Genomic DNA, 15,594 nt, shown 5'->3' with positions numbered 1-15,594 from the left:
TGGACAATGTTGGGGGTTGGTGTTAATCACAGCTGGAGTGAGATACATTTCTGTTGGTTACAATACTGACACAGAGACACACGTGCCCATAATTGTGTATAAAAAACAGACAAACAAACACAAAGGACAAACAAATATTTTTTTGTCTTTACCTAATATTAATAACCACTTATTATATACTGTATTTTTCGCCCTATAAGACGCACTTTTTCCCCCCAAAAGTGGGGTTGAAATAGCAGTGCGTCTTATGGGGCGAATGCTGCTGATTTTGCTGAATTTTCAATGATACACCCGCCGCGATGCCGCGTGGCGGGTGTATCAGCTGTGAAGGGAGGAGGGGCTGGGGGCCGGCATCTGCTTTATAATGACAGCGGGGCCCGTGCAGTGACTGTGTTCTACTACACGGGCCCCGCTCACTGTATATCGTATCTGAATAGTTAATTATGTATATACCAGTAATCGCATAATCAGCGCCTGTATTACTTACAACTACAAGCGCTCGGTAGCAGAGAGGAGGGAGAAGGCAGGCCGGGAGGAGGCAGGCCGGGAGACGGGCGCTGGCAGCGTGAGTCACTACGTCAGGCGCCCTGCGCCGCCACTTTATGAATGAAGCAGGCGGTGTCGGCGCATGACGTAGTGACTCACGCTGCCAGCGCCCCGTCCCTCCCTGCCTGCCTCCCTCCCTCCTCTCTGTACCGAGCGGCTTGTAGTTGTAAGTAATACAAGCGATGATTATGCGAATACCGGTATTTACATAATTAACTATTACAGATACGATTATACAGTGAGCGGGGCCCGTGTAGTAGAATACCGTCACTGCTCGGGCCCTACTGTCATTATAAAAGCAGATGCGATCCCCCACCCCCTGTATTGAGGGTCATTCACTACAGGGACACTGTTATGGAGGGATCTGTGGATGGACACATCGCATAAGATGCTATATATGTGTCATCCACAGATCCCCCCCATAACTGTCATACACAGATCCCCATAACAGTGCCATCCAGAGACCCCAATAAGAGCCACCCACAGATCTCCCATAAGTGTCACATTACAGATCCCCCATAAGTGTCACCCACAGATCCCCCATAAGTGTCACCCACAGATACCCATAACAGTGCGTCACCCACAGATACCCCATAACAGTGCGTCACCCACAGATCCCCCATAACAGTTCGCCATCCACAGATCCCCCCATAACAGTGTGCCATCCACAGATCACAATTAGTTCAAAACCCACCAAAAGCACACCTATTGGTTCAAAATATTTTTAAAATACGGTAGTTTTCTTCCTACATTTATAAATTCTTATTACCAAAATGACAATAGACAACATAAAACAGTTATTTTTGTACTGAAGGCTATATGTTATAAGCCAGGTATGTGCAAGCCAATGTCCTATCTGTGAGGACAGGTACCATCAGCATTCCTTACAGTGGCAGTCTGAGACATATTAAACTAGTTCTCTATCCAAAAGGAGAGTGCCAGTAAGTCTCTATTGGTTTATTTCGGATTTCTAGGGGGTCCTGTGCACCTAAGTAGTTACCCATTAGGGTGAAAACAATTGTATTTTTTTTTTTACGCTAGCTAACTCCTCTTTCACTGCTTAAGAGGGCTGCATAAAAATGTTCTGTTTTCTAATTGTCTGAACTACAGTAAATTCAAATAACCTTTCTATAATGTTTTGTTAAGTAAACTCATTTGCATAAACCTAATAAGGGAAAGATGTAAATTATGATGTAAAATGTAAATTAGCAGAATCTGCCTGGTTTAATCAGCTGAAGCACTGTTTGCAATATCTTGGCCCATATTTATGCAAATGAGCTTACTTGACAAAACAATTATAGAAAGGTTATTTGAATTTACTGTAGTTCGGACAATTAGAAAACAGAACATTTTTATGCAGCCCTATTAAAGCAGTGAAAGAGGAGTTAGCTAGCGTAAAAAAAAATAATAATTACAATTGTTTTCACCCTAATGGTTACGACTTAGGTGCACAGGACCCCCTAGAAATCCAAAATAAACCAATATTGAGACTTACTGGCACTCTCCTTTTGGATAGAGAACTAGTTTAATATGTCTCAGGCTGCCACTGTGAGGAATGCTAATGGTACCTGTTGTGCATTTTCATAAGTGTACAATGTATCTGATGATATTATATCAATATGGATGATCATTGCCTTTAACAGCATGTGATCAGCATGAACCTAAAAAAAAACAAGATGGGTTCATGGCAAGTTCAATGTGTTAAAAGTGAATATATAGAGAAGACTATACTTTTATATTGTTTAGAGACATGGATTTAATCTACACTGGTTTCTCTAAACTTGTCTGTCTGAGGAACAATGGGTGTTTCATGGCTAAACCATGATCTGATAAGAGACGTCCATAAAACACATCTGGTGTGGAATAGATATCTATTCAAATATTCACATATAGATATATATATATTCCTGTGTGCATTCATTCAGCGTTTGAACTTGTTAATGATTCATATATACTAGGCAATATTGATGTATTATAGCCAAATATTATTAATGTATCTTTATGTGTCTGTATCTCACTGAGAGGATATATTCTAGGGGATATAGAGAGTGTTTAAGTTGAATTTTCTTAAATAGGGTGTATTTTAGAGGAGCTGATGTTATTTCAAACATCATTACTCAATAGCTGAGACAGTTAAGATACACAAACCAGGAGAAAACTTTCTAAGGACCATTATACTCTTATCTGCCCCATAAATTCAGGGATTAGGGAAACTTCTGATACTGCCAGTCAGAGTTTAAATGGTGTAATAAAGCAATATATATGTGTTAATTCTTAAAATATTTAAAATTGTTATATGATACAACAGTGCCATCAAGGGGTTGATGGGCAGAGAAGTTTCTAAGGAATGTCAATTAAATGACATCATCCCCATGTTTAGCATACGTCACACCCACCTTATCTAATTGGAAATCCCTAATCCAAGAGGGGATGGGCATAGATAAGGATTGGAATATCTGATCCAGTTTTGGGGAGATCAGGACACTTCACAAAAAGATCGCTTCGCAAAGATTCATTCATCAGCATCACTTCACACGTCAGGAACGTACCACAGGACGGACATATCTAAATCTTGGAAAGCTGGGTCCATTCTAAAAGTTCTTTATCCCAAAGCCAGGGGTAATGTATAATCTATTTAATTTGCAGTAATTATAATTCGCTCAATTGGCATATAGTTGAGACCCCATTATTAGTGGGTCAATAGTGTTAAAACAATAATTTTATGTGAAATTTTAATGAACGTGCACATCATTAGAATTCCTGTAATATTGCTATCAGAGTGGAATCTCTGATCGGATTTTATTATCCGTAGTTAGGCCAACGGGCGTATTTATAAGATGTCTCTTACTGCCATATTCTTTGATTGAGCATAAGGGATTTTCCACAGATTCATTTCTATTGTTTTGTTGTTGTTGTTACATTATAATATTTTGATAATCAGTACACTAATCGGTAATAATTTGATAAAAGAAAAGAGTAGTATTGTGTTGTACCTGGTGTAGTAAATTAAGTGAGCCCGGCGTAAACGGTGGAGCATCATCTTGTGGTCAATTTTGATATTATCCTTGTATTCGTTTGTATGCCATTTTTACTGTTTTACTTATTTATTTGTAATAAATTATATTTTATATAATTAATTGAGCCCTGTTTCATTATCTGCACAAATTAACTTTAGATCTCATCAATAAAAGAACTGGCGTTTATATGTCCGCCAATTACATTTTTCACTTTTAATTTTTCATATTTCATAAAAATATGAAATCATAATTTTTATGATTTCATATCTTATATGAAATAAATACCCGAAATACCTGTCTCACTTATGGCATATAGCCTTCAGTTACAAAAAGAACTGTTTTATGTTGTCCATTGTCATTTTGGTAATAAGAAGTTATAAATGGTAGGAAGGGAACTATATAATAAGTGGTTATTAATACTAGGTAAAGACAAGAAAAAATATTTGTTTGTCCTTTGTGTTTGTTTGTCTGTTTTTTATACACAATTATGGGCACGTGTGTGTCTCTGTGTCAGAATTGTAACCAACAGAAATGTAATTCACTCCAGCTGTGATTAACACCAACCTCCAACATTGTCCATCTATTGTTCTCAAAGGGAAAAAAACTAAGGAACTGACCTGTGATGAAAGGGGATGCACTATGCCCTTTATTTTATTTTTTTCCTTTGAGAACAATACAGTATTTTGTTTTATTTTTTCTCCAATATAGGTTACTTTCACACTCTCGTTTTGCGGATCCATTTGAAAGTGATCCGTCACGCGTCTCTCCGTCTCTCACAAAAAAGAATGGAGCATGCTGGGAATTGTAGTTTCTCACAGCTGGAGTGGCGAAGGTTGCTGATCCCTGGTTTAGCGGATCAGTTTTTAAGTAGATGGCATGTTTCAAAGTGTCCACCCACTTAAAGGGTTAAAGGGGCAGGCACTGTGGATGCATCCTCCATAGCAGCCTAACCCCTTATCAGTAACATCCACAATGCCTGCCCCTTTAACAGTGACCTCCACAACAGCCTACCCGTTACCCATTAACAGTAGTGTTGAGCGGCAGGGGCAATATTCGAATTCGCGATATTTCTCAAATATTTGGGCAAATATTCGCCATATATTCGAGAATTCGTGATCTCCAGTCATTATTTTCTTGATTGCGAAAATTCGCACAGAAAAATTTGCATAAACTGGTATTTAAAAAAACGAATATTTGCGATAATGAATATACTTCGTGATATTCTAAACATTCGCAAATTCTCAAAGTGCCAATATTCGTGATCAACACTAGTTAACAGTAACATCCATAGTGCCCGCCCCTTTAAAGGGGTTGTCCAGGTTCATACCTCCATTTCCACCCTGGCAGCCCCCTGACAGGTGCATCAGAGCAGTTTATGCTCCAATGCTCTCTCCTTTGCCCTGCGCTACATCGCGCAGGAAAAGGGCACTTTTGTTTATAATAACACACTGCCTGGCGGAAACTAGCTGAACCGGACAACCCCTTTAACAGTGACCTCTGCAACAGCATGCCCCTTTGAGCTTTGCCCGCTTCACACTGTCTAAAACTTAACACTCAGACACCCTGCATCCCGACATGTTTCGCTGTGTAACCAGCGTCTTCAGGGGATGATGCAGGTGTGAGTGTTGGGGGCGGAGACCATCTCTTAAAGACTCGTGTTAGATCACATGTTGTTGGGCACCAATAGTATTCCTATACGTCATCCTTTCTTTTTTCACTTTGCCGCACCTTCTTTTTCCTAATTGGTCACCAGCCATCCAGGCTCGATGACTCATAATTAGGGATGAGCGAACCCGAACTGTATAGTTCGGGTTCGTACTGAATTTTGGGGTGTCCGTGACACGGACCCGAACCCGAACATTTTCGTAAAAGTCCGGGTTCGGTGTTCGGCGCTTTCTTGGCGCTTTTTGAAAGGCTGCAAAGCAGCCAATCAACAAGCGTCATACTACTTGCCCCAAGAGGCCATCACAGCCATGCCTACTATTGGCATGGCTGTGATTGGCCAGTGCAGCATGTGACCCAGCCTCTATTTAAGCTGGAGTCACGTAGCGCCGCACGTCACTCTGCTCTGATCAGTGTAGGAGAGGATGCAGCTGCTGTTAGGGCGAGATTAGGCAGGGATTTATTTACTGAAGTAATCGATATACAGCTGTGTATCATACAACCTCTGCTATTCAATTGCTCACTGTTTTAAGGCTGCCCAGAGCGTTTTTCAGTCACTTTTTCTGGGGTGATCGGCGGCCATTATGTGTCTTGTGGTGCGCCAGCACAAGCTGCCACCAAGTCCATTTTTAACCATCATTTTCTTTTTTTTTTTTTTTTTTGCTATATCCTGCATCAGGGGCTTGGCTGTGCTTTCTATTTTATTGAGGGGTAAAATACAATTGCAAAAATAGCAGTACCCTAAATCTGGTGTTTCAGCTGTGGCTAGCCAATTGTAATACTGTCTGCTGTCTGCCGAAGCACAGGTTTTGTTCTGGGTTGAATACAATTCCCAACTTAGTAATTCCCTAAATTAGTGGTTTCTGCTGTATCAGGCCAAGGTTAAATCTATCCATAAAAGGGTATATTAGATTGAAGGTGCGGATAGGGTCATCCTCAATAACTTCAGACGCTACCGTGCATTTCCAAGTCTAATTCTGTCCGTAAAAGGGATACCTGTCATCCAGGGCCTAAATAATAGGCCTACAATTTATATTCAGCTAAATCTGTTGTTACTGCTGTGGCTGGTCAATCTATTTAGTGTCTGCCAAAGAACAGTTTTTGTTCTGGGTTGAAATACAATTCCCAACTTAGCAATTCCCTAAATTAGTGGTTTCTGCTCTATCAGGCTAAAGTTAAATCTATCCATAAAAAGGTATATTAGATTGAAGGTGCGGATAGGGTCATCCTCAATAACTTCAGACGCTACCGTGCATTTCCAAGTCTAATTCTGTCCGTAAAAGGGATACCTGTCATCCAGGGCCTAAATAATAGGCCTACAATTTATATTCAGCTAAATCTGTTGTTACTGCTGTGCCTGTATTAGTGTAATATGGTACCTAAATAGATAGCCAGATAGTGTTAGGTGCCTGTAAAAAAAGGCCTGAATTTGAATACAATACATTGGGCCAAATTTTTTTTTTCTTATTGTGGTGAACGGTAACAATGAGGAAAACATCCAGTAAGGGACGCGGACATGGTCGTGGTGGTGTTAGTGGACCCTCTGGTGCTGGGAGAGGACGTGGCCGTTCTGCCACAGCCACACGTCCTAGTGAACCAACTACCTCAGGTCCCAGTAGACGCCAGAATTTACAGTGATATTTGGTGGGGCCCAATGCCGTTCTAAGGATGGTAAGGCCTGAGCAGGTACAGGCATTAGTCAATTGGGTGGCCAACAGTGGATCCAGCACGTTCACATTATCTCCCACCCAGTCTTCTGCAGAAAGCGCACAGATGGCGCATGAAAACCAAGCCCATCAGTCTGTCACATCACCCCCATGCATATCAGGGAAACTGTCTGAGCCTCAAGTTATGCAGTAGTCTCTTATGCTGTTTGAAGACTCTGCTGCCAGGGTTTCCCAAGGGCATCCACCTAGCCCTTCCCCAGGGGTGGAAGAGATAGAATGCACTACCACTTATGTTTCCTGATGAGGACATGGGAATACCAACTCAGCACGTCTCTGATGATGACGAAACACAGGTGCCAACTGCTGCGTCTTTCTGCAGTGTGCAGACTGAACAGGAGGTCAGGGAGGAAGACTGGGTGGAAGACGATGCAGGGGACGATGAGGTCCTAGACCCCACATGGAATGAAGGTTGTGCCACTGACTTTCAGAAATCGGAGGAAGAGGCAGTGGTGAGACCGAGCCAACAGCGTAGCAAAAGAGGGTGCAGTGGGCAAAAGCAGAACACCCGCCGCCAAGAGAGTCCGTCTGCTACTGGCCACCGCCATCTGGGGACCGAGCACCCCAAAGGCAGCTTCAAGGAGTTCCCTGGCGTGGCAGTTCTTCAAACAATGTGCTGACGACAAGACGCGAGTGGTTTGAACGCTGTGCCATCAGAGCCTGAAGCGAGGCATTAACGTTCTGAACCTTAGCACAACCTGCATGACCAGGCACCTGCATGCAAAGCATGAACTGCAGTGGAGTAAACACCTTAAAAACAAGGAACTCACTCAGGCTCCCCCTGCTACCTCTTCTGCTGCTGCCGCCGCCTCGGCCTCTTCCTCCGCCTCTGGAGGAACGTTGGCACCTGCCGCCCAGCAAACAGAGGATGTACCACCAACACCACCACCTCCGTCACTAAGCATCTCAACCATGTCACACGGCAGCGTTCAGCTCTCCATCTCACAAACATTTGAGAGAAAGCGTAAATTCCCACCTAGCCACCCTCGATCCCTGGCCCTGAATGCCAGCATTTCTAAACTACTGGCCTATGAAATGCTGTCATTCAGGCTGGTGGACAAAGACAGCTTCAAACAGCTCATGTCGCTTGCTGTCCCACAGTATGTTGTTCCCAGCCGGCACTACTTCTCCAAGAGAGCCGTGCCTTCCCTGCACAACCAAGTATCCGATAAAATCAAGTGTGCACTGCGCAACGCCATCTGTGGCAAGGTCCACCTAACCACAGATACGTGGACCAGTAAGCACGGCCAGGGACGCTATATTTCCCTAACTGCACACTGGGTAAATGTAGTGGCGGCTGGGCCCCAGGCGAAGAGCTGTTTGGCGCACGTCCTTCCACCGCCAAGGATCGCAGGGCAACATTCTTTGCCTCCTCCTCCTACTCGGCTTCCTCCCCCTCTGCTCATCCAGTCAGCCACACACCTTCACCACCAACTTCAGCACAGCCCGGGGTAAACGTCAGCAGGCCATTCTGAAACTCATATGTTTGGGGGACAGGCCCCACACCGCACAGGAGTTGTGGCGGGGTATAGAACAACAGACCGACGAGTGGTTGCTGCCGGTGAGCCTCAAGCCCGGCCTGGTGGTGTGCGATAATGGGCGAAATCTCGTTGCAGCTATGGGACTAGCTGGTTTGACGCACATCCCTTGCCTGGCGCATGTGCTAAATTTGGTGGTGCAGAAGTTCATTCACAACTACCCAGACATGTCAGAGCTGCTGCATAAAGTGCGGGCCGTCTGTGCGCACTTCCGGCATTCACATCCTGCCGCTGCTCACCTGTCTGCGCTACAGCGTAACTTCGGCCTTCCCGCTCACCGCCTCATATGCGATGTGCCCACCAGGTGGAACTCCACCTTGCACATGCTGTACAGACTGTGCGAGCAGCAGCAGGCCATAGTGGAGTTTCAGCTGCAGCAAGCACGGGTTAGTCGCACTGCGGAACAGCACCACTTCACCACCAATGACTGGGCCTCCATGCGAGACCTGTGTGCCCTGTTGCGCTGTTTTGAGTACTCCACCAACATGGCCAGTGGCGATGACGCCGTTATCAGCGTTACAATACCACTTCTATGTCTCCTTGAGAAAACACTTAGGGTGATGATGGAAGAGGAGGTGGCCCAGGAGGAGGAGGAGGAGGAGGAAGAGGGGTCATTTTTAGCACTTTTAGGCCAGTCTCTTAGAAGTGACTCAGAGGGAGGTTTTTTGCAACAGCAGAGGCCAGGTACAAATGTGGCCAGACAGGGCCCACTACTGGAGGACAAGGAGGACGAAGATGAGGAGGAGGTGGAGGAGGATGAAGCATGTTCACATGTGGCACCCAACGCAGCTCGGGCCCATCACTGGTGCGTGGCTGGGGGGAAACGCAGGACGATGACGATACGCCTCCCACAGAGGACAGCTTGTCCTTACCTCTGGGCAGCCTGGCACACATGAGCGACTACATGCTGCAGTGCCTGCACAACGACAGCAGAGTTGCCCACATTTTAACGTGTGCGGACTATTGGGTTGCCACCCTGCTGGATCCCCGGTACAAAGACAATGTGCCCACCTTACTTCCTGCAGTGGAGCGTGATAGGAAGATGCGCGAATACAAGCGCACGTTGGTAGACGCGCTACTGAGAGCATTCCCAAATGTCACAGGGAACAAGTGGAAGCCCAAGGCGAAGGCAGAGGAGGAGCAAGAGGTCGCCAACGCAGCTGTGTCACGGCCAGCTCCTCTGAGGACAGGGTTAGCATGGCAGAGATGTGAAAAAGTTTTGCCACCACGCCACAGCTAACTGCACCACCACCTGATACGGAACGTGTTAGCAGGAGGCAACATTTCACTAACATGGTGGAACAGTACGTGTGCACACACCTCCACGTACTGACTGATGGTTAGGCCCCATTCAACTTCTGGGTCTCCAAATTGTCCACGTGGCCAGAGCTAGCCTTTTATGCCTTAGAGGTGCTGGCCTGCCCGGCGGCCAGCGTTTTGTCTGAACGTGTATTCAGCACGGCAGGGGGCGTCATTACAGACAAACGAGGCCGCCTGTCTACAGCCAATGTGGACAAGCTGACGTTCATAAAAATGAACCAAGCATGGATCCCACAGGACCTGTCCATCCCTTGTGCAGATTAGACATTTATAACTACCTCCCCTTAACCATATATTATTGTACTCCAGGGCACTTCCTCATTCAATCCTTTTTTTTTTTCATTTTACCATTATATTGCGGGGCAACCCAAAGTTGAATGAACCTCTCCTCTGTCTGGGTGCCGGGGCCTAAAAATATCTGACAGTGGCCTGTTCCAGTGTTGGGTGACATGAAGCCTGATTCTCTGCTATGACATGAAGACTGATTCTCTGCTGAGTCGCTGACATGAAGCCTGATTCTCTGCTATGGGACCTCTCTCCTCTGTCTGGGTGCCGGGGCCTAAAAATATCTGACAATGGCCTGTTCCAGTGGTGGGTGACATGAAGCCTGATTCTCTGCTATGACATGAAGCCTGATTCTCTGCTATGGGACCTCTCTCCTCTGTCTGGGTGTCGGGGCCTAAATATCTGACATTGGCCTCTTCCAGTGGTGGGTGACGTGAAGCCTGATTCTCTGCTATGACATGAAGCCTGATTCTCTGCTATGACATGAAGCCTGATTCTCTGCTATGGGACCTCTCTCCTCTGTCTGGGTGCCGCGGCCTAAAAATATCTGACAGTGGCCTGTTCCAGTGGTGGGTGACGTGAAGCCTAATTCTCTGCTATGCCATGAAGCCTGATTCTCTGCTATGGGACCTCTTTGCTCTGTCTAGTCGCCGGGGCCTAAAAATATCTGACAATCGCCTGTTCCAGTGGTGGGTGACATGAAGCCTGATTCTCTGCTATGACATGAAGCCTGATTCTCTGCTATGGGACCTCTCTCCTCTGTCTGGGTGCCGGGAGTAAAAATATCTGACAATGGCCTGTTCCAGTGGTTGGTGACGTGAAGCCTGATTCTCTGCTATGACATGAAGCCTGATTCTCTGCCATGAGACCTCTCTCCAATTGATATTGGTTAATTTTAATTTATTTTATTTTAATTTTAATTCATTTCCCTATCCACATTTGTTTGCAGGGAATTTACCTACATTTTGCTGCCTTTTGCAGCCCTCTAGCCCTTTCCTGTGCTATTTTACAGCCTTTTTAGTGCCGAAAAGTTCGGGTCCCCATTGACTTCAATGGGGTTCGGGTTCGGGGCGAAGTTCGGGTCGAGTTCGGATCCCGAACCCGAACATTTCCGGGAAGTTCGGCCGAACTCCAGGTGTTCGCTCAACTCTACTCATAATGGTGCGACGTGACTTCAAAACTTTGCGCATGTGTCCGGACTTAGCTATTATCCTCATACCTCCTATTCCCATTCTCGCGGTATCTTTGGTATATTTACGTATGCGCGCGAACTTAGACTTCGTTTGTCGTCATCTTATACCTTTGCGATGTCTGCTATAGATATCTCGCGCATGCGCATGAACCTTATGACTTCTTCATCCCTGCTTGTTACCGCTACGTCCTAGGTTTACACTGGCGCAGGCGCGGAGACTTTGGTCCTTTATGGAGTCTCTCTTTTTATGTCATCTACTCAGGTACTTGTGCCCCATTCTTATTGGTCGCTTGGTTCATTTCATGATTCTTGTGCATTCATCCTGTATATTTAGTGCCTGCACCTATTCTTCATAGTGCTCTCATTGTTATATATTTTTAGAAAAAATATATCTATGGCTTGGCCTCTTTTATGATCACTTCCCATTTTCTCTTGTTGATCATAATTACTTACTCGCATAGTATATCTATCTATATGGGGGCTTATTTTTTCTCCTTATTGGGAGATTTCCTTGTCTTACATCTGTTTAAATGTTTTAAATAAGTTATTAATTATTTTGTTTTTTTAAAACTTTTTACTGAAAACACATATACATATTTTATTCTCTCTTTATTATATTTCTACTTTATCTTCAATATTTATAATTCATTATATTTTTCTATTTATTATTTCCAGATGTCTGATTAATGGGGTGAACCCCACTCACTCCAACTGCCCCCACCATGATAGATGTCTCGCACCACAGGATGGATGTTCACATCGCTCTTCCAGGTAAGTATTTTTATTTTTATTTTTATTTTTATCCTGATTCTTACTCTCACTTTTGTATTTTTGGATGGTCTTTCCTACATCTATTCTTTTCACGTCTATTTTCTATTATTATTTATTCTATTAAGATATAATCTTATATTCTTATTTCTTTTCTTTCCTTTTCTTTTTACTGTTATATTGTTCTATAAAATTGGTGAGAAGGTGAACCCTTCATTTATTCCAGTTGGTGACAAGGATTTTAACCGATATATCCACTTAGCCTCCTCCTGTTGCAGTTTATTGTCTACATCTCCCTGTCTGAGGCCTAGCTTCACCTTCTGTATTCCCCAAATTTCTAGATCTGTTGGATTGCCTTTATGATATCTGTTGATGTGTCTTACTAGGGGGGTATCATCATCGGTGTTGAGAGTGCTGAGATGTTTGGAAACTCTCCTTCTCAATTCCTGTATTGTTTTTCCCACATAGATTTTGGGACACTTACATTGTATTGCATAAACTACACCAGTAGTTTTGCAGTTGATGTATTCCTTGATGGTATATTTTTTCCCATCATGGGGATTTACAAACTCTTTTTTTGGCACCATGTATTTGCAAAATACATACCCTCCACATGGGTACGACCCCTTTGTGGATAACCAATTTTTTGCGCATGTCTTTTTTTGATAGTGACTGTGTACCATGATATCTTTTAGTTTTTTTCCCCTCCTATAGGTTATTGATGGGCTACTGGGTAGTGTTGTGAATTTTCATAAGTGTACAATGTATCTGATGATACCATATTCAATATGGATGATCATTGCCTTTAACAGCATGTGATCAGCATGAACCTGGAAAAAACCAAGATGGGTTCATGGCAAGTTCAATATGTTAAAAGTGAATATATAGAGAAGACTACAGGGAGTGCAGAATTATTAGGCAAGTTGTATTTTTGAGGATTAATTTTATTATTGAACAACAACCATGTTCTCAATGAACCCAAAAAACTCATTAATATCAAAGCTGAATATTTTTGGAAGTAGTTTTTAGTTTGTTTTTAGTTTTAGCTATTTTAGGGGGATATCTGTGTGTGCAGGTGACTATTACTGTGCATAATTATTAGGCAACTTAACAAAAAACAAATATATACCCATTTCAATTATTTATTTTTACCAGTGAAACCAATATAACATTCACAAATATACATTTCTGACATTCAAAAACAAAACAAAAACAAATCAGTGACCAATATAGCCACCTTTCTTTGCAAGGACACTCAAAAGCCTGCCATCCATGGATTCTGTCAGTGTTTTGATCTGTTCACCATCAACATTGCGTGCAGCAGCAACCACAGCCTCCCAGACACTGTTCAGATAGGTGTACTGTTTTCCCTCCTTGTAAATCTCACATTTGATGATGGACCACAGGTTCTCAATGGGGTTCAGATCAGGTGAACAAGGAGGCCATGTCATTAGATTTTCTTCTTTTATACCCTTTTTTGCCAGCCACGCTGTGGAGTACTTGGACGCGTGTGATGGAGCATTGTCCTGCATGAAAATCATGTTTTTCTTGAAGGATGCAGACTTCTTCCTGTACCACTGCTTGAAGAAGGTGTCTTCCAGAAACTGGCAGTAGGACTGGGAGTTGAGCTTGACTCCATCCTCAACCCGAAAAGGCCCCACAAGCTCATCTTTGATGATACCAGCCCAAACCAGTACTCCACCTCCACCTTGCTGGCGTCTGAGTCGGACTGGAGCTCTCTGCCCTTTACCAATCCAGCCACGGGCCCATCCATCTGGCCCATCAAGACTCACTCTCATTTCATCAGTCCATAAAACCTTAGAAAAATCAGTCTTGAGATATTTCTTGGCCCAGTCTTGACGTTTCAGCTTGTGTGTCTTGTTCAGTGGTGGTCGTCTTTCAGCCTTTCTTACCTTGGCCATGTCTCTGAGTATTGCACACCTTGGGCTTTTGGGCACTCCCGTGATGTTGCAGCTCTGAAATATGGCCAAACTGGTGGCAAGTGGCATCTTGGCAGCTGCACGCTTGACTTTTCTCAGTTCATGGGCAGTTATTTTGCACCTTGGTTTTTCCACACGCTTCTTGCGACCCTGTTGACTATTTTGAATGAAACGCTTGATTGTTCGATGATCACGCTTCAGAAGCTTTGCAATTTTAAGAGTGCTGCATCCCTCTGCAAGATATCTCACTATTTTTGACTTTTCTGAGCCTGTCAAGTCCTTCTTTTGACCCATTTTGCCAAAGGAAAGGAATTTGCCTAATAATTATGCACACCTAATATAGGGTGTTGATGTCATTAGACCACACCCCTTCTCATTACAGAGATGCACATCACCTAATATGCTTAATTGGTAGTAGGCTTTCGAGCCTATACAGCTTGGAGTAAGACAACATGCATAAAGAGGATGATGTGGTCAAAATACTCATTTGCCTAATAATTCTGCACGCAGTGTATACTTTTATTATTGTTTAGAGACATGGATTTATCTACACTGGTTTCTCTAAACTTGTCTGTCTGAGGAACAATGGGTGTTTCATGGCTAAACCATGATCTGATAAGAGACGTCCATAAAACACATCTGGTGTGAAACAGATATCTATTCATATATTCACATATAGGAATATATATATATATATATGTGTGTGAATATATGAATAGATATCTGTTCCACACCAGATGTGTTTTATGGACGTCTCTTATCAGATCATGGTTTAGCCATGAAACACCCATTGTTCCTCAGACAGACAAGTTTAGAGAAACCAGTGTAGATAAATCCATGTCTCTAAACAATAATAAAAGTATAGTCTTCTCTATATATTCACTTTTAACACATTGAACTTGCTATGAACCCATCTTGGTTTTTTCCAGGTTCATGCTGATCACATGCTGTTAAAGGCAATGATCATCCATATTGAATATAGTATCATCAGATACATTGTACACTTATGAAAATGCACAACAAATCCCCCTTCATTCCAAAAATGTTCCATAAAATGTGAATATATTTGGAATGTTTAAAAGGGCTTTTCATATACCTTCTTCGATGCGTAGACTTGGCTTATAATGTTCCAATCAAAGCTTGGCTAAAGTTCTTCTGGGGAACCTTATCTAACGCATGACTTGGATGGTCAACAAACTCAACCATCCCATAGATCCTGCAAAACAGGATACAAGTTCGATAAAGGTTTGTTTTGATTTTCCATCTCCACATGAATGTTTAATAGGTTCCTTTTCAATGAACCAACTTCGAGTTCCAATGTCTTGATAGAGATGTAATTGGCAACTGTCACACCGGTAGTAATAACAGTGCCCACTACGCCAAAGATTAGGGCGGCTACGATTGGAACAAAATGAATCGCTTTGGTCTGTAGAAAATTGTTCTCTGGTCAAAGTTTTCCTTGCTTGCTCCAGGATTTGGGTAATCCGTTCTTGGGAATATCCGATGTGCATCTGGTACCAGGCTTGGATTTCCGATGACTGGATCTTGGATACGTTGAATTTCCTTTCGACGAAAATGCGTGGATTCAGGCTGATGTAGACC

Source organism: Bufo bufo, chromosome 5 (assembly GCF_905171765.1).
Source record: "Bufo bufo chromosome 5, aBufBuf1.1, whole genome shotgun sequence".
In the NCBI taxonomy this organism is placed as follows: domain Eukaryota; kingdom Metazoa; phylum Chordata; class Amphibia; order Anura; family Bufonidae; genus Bufo; species Bufo bufo.
This window is presented reverse-complemented; position numbering follows the sequence as displayed.